Consider the following 6,510-nt stretch of genomic DNA (forward strand, 5'->3'; position numbering starts at 1 on the left):
AAAACGGGACTGTCCCTATAAAAACGGGACATCTAGTCACCCTATGTACAATATTCAATGTTGTCACAACTTGCACTGTCTGCTTAAGAAACATGCACTGCTTAAGAAGCTGAACTTTTATTTTAGTGAGCAGAAATCTTTAATAACGTTTGTCTTTTCTCCTTACTGAAATCAGTCAAACAGTTTAAAGGCAAGTTTCCTCCATTCTCAGTTTTCCTCCTTTAATAACACAGAAAACTGGCTTTGTACCCTTTGGGTACTTGGATTTAACACCAAATTCTTACCTTACACAAGGTCAAAGAAGAAAAAAAGAAAGCTTATACAACTGGACTCATGAAGAAATAGTTGCTGTCTTTTAATCGTACGAAACAATCTGCAAATTATTTAAATGAAGACAGCCAATGGTCGAACATCTGCAAGCAAACCGCTTAAATGCCAAGTGCAACTTTACTGGCATAAGAAAATAATAAGTGGAGTTCAATTTGTGTCAGCATAGCTCAGGAAAATAAGATATCATGTCTTGCTGTCTGCTTGATGTCAGCTTCTCAGATTCAAACCCTAATGCCTCATCTTAGGCTGTCCTTACTGGAGGCTGCCAAATAGAAAGGTTCAGCCAAAGTTCATGGAGCTACTACAAAATAGCTTCCCCCCCCCAACTTTTCAATCATTATGAACCTTCTGCTTTATATTGTACACACTTGATTATTCTATCCTTGAAATGTCTATAACTCTATTAGGTTCTTCTCCTTTTCTTTTAACATACTGTAAATTCCTTTCTGTGCTTAGTTCGGTTTATAGCTTACAGCATTAGGCTTTTAAACTTTCACTACATAGCCGAGATTAAATCATGCGACTGGCTGAAAGATGAAAATAAAGTAGCTGGGACTTGCATTAATATTAGGAAGAAACAAAAAAATGTGAATAATTTCCCCTCCTCTTTAACCCCTACTATCTTTTCACTTAAATATTTAGATACAGTAGTAATCAAATCCTGAAAGAGATGTAAGCTAGGCCTTTCTTCAGAGACAGGGAACAGAACTTATGTAATGACCCCGTCCCTTTCCAATTTAAAAGAGCTGAAATCTCTAAATTGTGCCTAAATTCTAATCTCCCCCAAGAAAAAGCTCAGTGATACTGTTTTACCAGCTGAGACATTAGGGTAGCCTAAAATGAGCCATTTCAATGATTTCATTTTCTTAAATTGTTTTAAATGACTGTATGTATAATTATACTGAATAGAAACTGGGGGAAAAGAATGTACTTTAATGCACGTAACCCAAGTATATTATGATAAATATGTACAATAAGTATTCTGAATTTCCAGCCAGGTAGTAGCAAAACCTGTTTTAATTGGTTTCCATTAAAGAAACTTCATGCAGAATATGGCATTAAAGTAGTAGCATACATAACAACATGAGGAACTGGAAGAAGATATGTCCCTTCTCTGCAGCAATAACTGAAGGTACTTTTGGAAACTTTGATCATGATAGCAGATATGGTGATATAGACACGTGCACACATGTTTATGTTATGTATATACATGCTTTCTGAGTACGAAACCTGCTGTTTAATTTCAGGTGATCAGCTACAATTATAGCTTTAATAATTTTAAGCAAGTTAATCGATAAATTATGAAAAACGAATGCCTTAATTTTGTCAGAAAAATTATCAAGGCTAGACATTGTATCTGTTTTTCCGTTTATGTTACAGTATTATATTTTAGCAGAAACAAGTTTTTTCAGTTATTTAGGTTGGTTCATTTTTAACTTATCTGGTATCAATTACTGAGACAGATTTGCAATATTCAGTGTCTGTACAGATGAAACACTTTAATACCTTAGATGGCTCATTTCTGGAATCAGCCCAGACTGGCACGATCCACAAACTTTTAAATCCTTTTTACAAAATTCAAAGACGATCAAGATTAAAATTCCCAACTGTGTATTTTGGATCACCTCCAAAAACATTCAGTCTTTATTCATTATTGGATATTGTCTTGATTAAAATTCCTGTTGGTTAGTTCCATGGTTAAGGAGTAATCTTGTATCTTAGCTTTTGGAATGTATTAGTATCATGTGACATGTATGAAGTCCAAATTAATACAGAGCGATCTCTCTCACTAGTCAGCATGAAAAAAGATTTAGAATGTTCAGATTTCAGCAAAGCAGTTCAGAAAAATTTATCTTGCACTAACCTTATAACATAGCTTCTTCAAATTCTAAGTCAGGAATAGCTCAAGTTTATTCTACTCTCTCAAAGAGTTCTGATTTAATGAAAGGTTTGTGTATCAGAAATATACTGAATATCCCAAATTCATAAAATAATAATCTGTTTCATTCTTCTAGTCCCAAATCAAGAGCTATACTTTCTACAAAACCAGCAATTTTTATAAAGAGGCCAAATTCATCCGTGGTATAATTCCACTGAATAATTTTGCCCAATTGACTTATTATGACTTTAAAAAGAATAAAAGTGTCTTCTGATTCTCATCAGCTATGCGCCCATGTTTTCTTTATGCTTCCGAACTCTAAAGCTAAAAAAGTAAGGGGACACAAACCTTAGAAAGGGCTTATAACTCAAAACTGTGTGCATATCAGACCTTTTTTCATGCAGAACCATGCAACAATGCACATAACAGAATATAAAGAAAATGCAAAAAAGGAGGTTGCTAGTGTCCCTGAACCACAATTTTAGCACCTAAAACTCAGACTGAAACAAGTAACTTGTATGAGATGTTATCTAGAAACTTTTAAAGGGCCACAATCTAAGGGCTTGTCTACACTTAAAATGCTACGGTGGCACAGCTCCAGTGCTTCAGTATAGACACGACCTACATTGACAGGAGGTTTCAGAGTGGTAGCCATGTTAGTCTGTATCAGCAAGAGCTTATGCCCAAATAAATTTGTTAGTCTCTAAGGTGCCACAAGTAGTCCTCGGCTTTTTTACTGATAGGAGGGGTTCTCCCAATAGCATAGGTAATCCACCACCCCGAGAGGTGGTAGCTAGGTCGACAGAAGAATTTTTCCATCAACCTAGTGCTGTTTACACAGGGACTTAAGTTGTCTTAACTATGCTGCTCAAGGTTGTGGTTAAGCCGACCTAATTTTCTAGCGTAGACCAGAACTGATACTCTTACGCACCCTAAGTAGCATCGTACAAGAAGCTGTGATAGTTCTCAGGAGCCCAGGACCATGAGTCACCTTCTTACTCCCTGACTCCAGCAACAACAAATCTTTCTTGTGGTAGCTGGGTGTCAGCTCCCTGACACCACCACACTTTCAGCCATTCAAGCACGCGTCTCTGGGCTCTGCCAGCCCTAACTTCACCTTGCAGGTTAACAATAGCACCCAACCCCCGAGTCCCTTTGAATTGTTCCTCTGTGATGTCCAGCCCCTGACACTGGCTATTCGCAGAAATTCTAGATCCTCTGCACATGGCAGAGGGGCATTATCTGTATTTGCAAAAAGAAAAGGAGTACTTGTGGCACCTTAGAGACCAACAAATTTATTTGAGCATCTTTGAGCCATGTACATTGGTCAAACTGGACAGTCTCTACGTAAAAGAATAAATGGACACAAATCAGACATCAAGAATTATAACATTCAAAAACCAGCTGGAGAACACTTCAATCTCTCTGGTCACTCGATTACAGACCTAAAAGTTGCAATACTTCAAAAAACACCTTCAAAAACAGACTCCAACGAGAGACTGCTGAATTGGAATTAATTTGCAAACTGGATACAATTGACTTAGGCTTGAATAGAGACTGGGAGTGGATGGGTCATTACACAAAGTAAAACTATTTCCCCATGTTTATCCCCCACCCCCCACTGTTCCTCAGAGGTTCTTGTCAACTGCTGGAAATGGCCCAGCTTGATTATCACTACAAAAGCTTCCCTCCCCCCACCCCCTGCTCTCCTGCTGGTAATAGCTCACCTTAAGTGATCACTCTGGTTACAGTGTGTATGGTAACACCCATTGTTTCATGTTCTCTATGTATATAAATCTCCCCACTGTATTTTCCACTGAATGCATCCGATGAAGTGAGCTGTAGCTCACGAAAGCTTATGCTCAAATAAATTTGTTAGTCTCTAAGATGCCACAAGTACTCCTTTTCTTTTTATAAAATCAGGACATCTGGTCACCCTATATAAAGTAATCCTTCCCCCCACCCCCAGCCAAAAGTCCAGACTATTGTAGAGTTGGCTCATTTTTCAAAATCAGGATACAAATATTCATAAAACTATCCCTGCCCCACAAAGGGTTTTCCTCAGTTAATGGATACAGAGTGTTTCTCCCTTCCTCTGTGTTACACTGAAAAGAAGCCTTTTGTTTCTGTTCACAGTCAGGGTGAACCCCATCTTCTTGTAAAGATTCTTTTTTACCTGTAAGTGGGTTTGACTGGTGTTGCCTCTGATGGTTTCCCATTTACAGTCTTAGTATTGCACAAGGCTAAACAATTTAACCTCACTTTACATCACTAGCCAAACAGGGCAGGGTGACAGGCTCCCTTTGCCCAACTTAGCCAACACTGAGACACTTTATTGCCTGGTGACTAATTTGTACTCTAAGGCCCTGATGCATGCTTTCACAATAAATACATTACTCCTTAAATGTTACCTGTATGTTTGTACAGTTCTATGTATGTATATTTCGCAAAGAGTATGAATCTTGACAAGTTATGAGCTTTCTGTAGATACCTTACCTGTTACTATTTATGGATAAACATCCTGTAAGGCATGTGTTTGGTGTAGTGAGTTTGTCAGGTCTGAGGTGAGAAATGTTTGCAAAGAACAGGCGACCCTTTGCCAAGGGTCTCTGTGTCACAGTAGCCCATTGACTTCACTGAGATGGTCCATGCAGTAAGGTGAATTCAGTGTAAATTAGGGTACCAGAATGCAGACATAAACATTTTAAAGTATAACTTAATCCACAACAACAAGAAACATGCTAGCTGCTGCTAAGAAGCTGTTCTCATATTGCATATTCATTCCTACACAGGAGCATCGAATAATGGGTCACTACTACTCCCATACAACGCCTTAAAAATTAGGCTAGCTCTAAGAATGTAACCACTAATTTTGTACCCACAATGGTTTGCCCACAAACACTTGTTGGCACAATGGTTGGCAGTTAGATGCCTTCCTGGTTTGCACTCTCAAACCAGCAGGTACAAACTGGGAAGCCAGTTTTAAAAAGCAGGATCTTTGCAACCATTTATTTTTGTCTAGAAAGCCTCATGGCAATATGTACAGCATATGGCAGTCCCGCGAAGGAGGGCCGCATAGCTGAGTAATGTAATCTTACCTTGTTTCAGCTGTCCTCATACAGAACACATACCCATTTGTCAGACTATGAATGTCAAAGTGACTCTTAGAGGCCTGGAAACCTGAAAAACAACAAGCATGCATGTCAAACCCTATGTTTTATCATGTTTTCCTCCTCCCCTCCTGGGGCTGTGGGCTCAGAGTTGGAGGTTGTCTCCAGTATCTTTACAGCGGACTCCCTGGTAGATCATTTTGCAGCCTGCTGGCCTACTTATCTTACCACAATGCTTTATTTTTTGCCAGGAGTGCTCTTTTAGGGTGAAAGCAACACCCCCGTCACACAGCTGGAGGCTCTGCATGTGGGACTAATACAGTGTTAAGGGGACAGAATTCTCTCAGGATAAAAGTAGGGCAAGGATTATCTGCATAGCCAGGCAGTGGGTGCTACTACAGCCAGGGATTAAAGTAATAATTACAGCCACTGCAGGGTTTCCAAAGAATGCCAGGGGCCACAGCGCCACCTCTGTGTTCTGGCACTACTTATGGAATGCAACCAGGGTACTGCTGCTGTACTCTGGGCCTTCTGCAGCTTGGAATGGACCAGCGAATTTTGCCCTTGCGCAGATTTCCTTCAAGCTGAAGAAACGCCACTGGGCGGTATAGCGGACAAAAGGCCAGGTTCTGATCTCAGGTACGCTGGCATAAACCTGGATTTACTCTGGTGGATTTACTCAGAATGTGGCCCAAATATTCCAACAGAAGTAATATTAACGTGATCTATTCCTCAAATGGCGGCATTGCCTGTATCCTTTGCATTTAGGGCTCCCATTATGGTATTTGTGCTTATATCCAACAATGTCACACTACTGTTCCCTTTACTGTTCCCTTTTTGGAAGTATTCAGCCTAGCATGAACACCAAAAACTGGGGATGGAATCCTGACTCCATTGAATGGGAGTGCCCCAATTGGCTTCAGTGAGACCAGGATTTCACCCTCTGTGTGAAGTCTTGCAGAGTGAGGTCTTGCAGCACATTTTGCCACTGTTGGTAATGCTGCCTCAGGGTCATAACAAGTTTTAATGTAATAAGGAGTTGTCCTTCATGTTCCCATGTAGGGCATGAGAGTACAGGTGACCTGCAGAATTATATCTGCTATTTCAATGTGGCAAACAAATAAAGGGGGAAAACGCAAAAGCTTTTCATACAGGGCAATGTGGGATTCAAGAGTCAGGACTTCCAATCCC

At 39.8% G+C, this 6,510-nt stretch overlaps 1 long non-coding RNA gene across 1 annotated transcript in view; it reads right to left on the minus strand.

Moving 5' to 3' along the window:
* The window catches only part of LOC141995553 (uncharacterized), a 185,861-nt gene extending 180,484 nt beyond the window's left edge, over window positions 1-5,377 (minus strand). Inside the window, exon 1 of the long non-coding RNA XR_012641351.1 lies at window positions 5,308-5,377. This is a non-coding gene — a long non-coding RNA (uncharacterized LOC141995553). The remainder of the gene's footprint in view (window positions 1-5,307) is intronic.
* Between the last annotated feature and the right edge of the window lie 1,133 nt (window positions 5,378-6,510).

This window comes from Natator depressus, chromosome 11, assembly GCF_965152275.1.
Source record: "Natator depressus isolate rNatDep1 chromosome 11, rNatDep2.hap1, whole genome shotgun sequence".
Taxonomy (NCBI): domain Eukaryota; kingdom Metazoa; phylum Chordata; order Testudines; family Cheloniidae; genus Natator; species Natator depressus.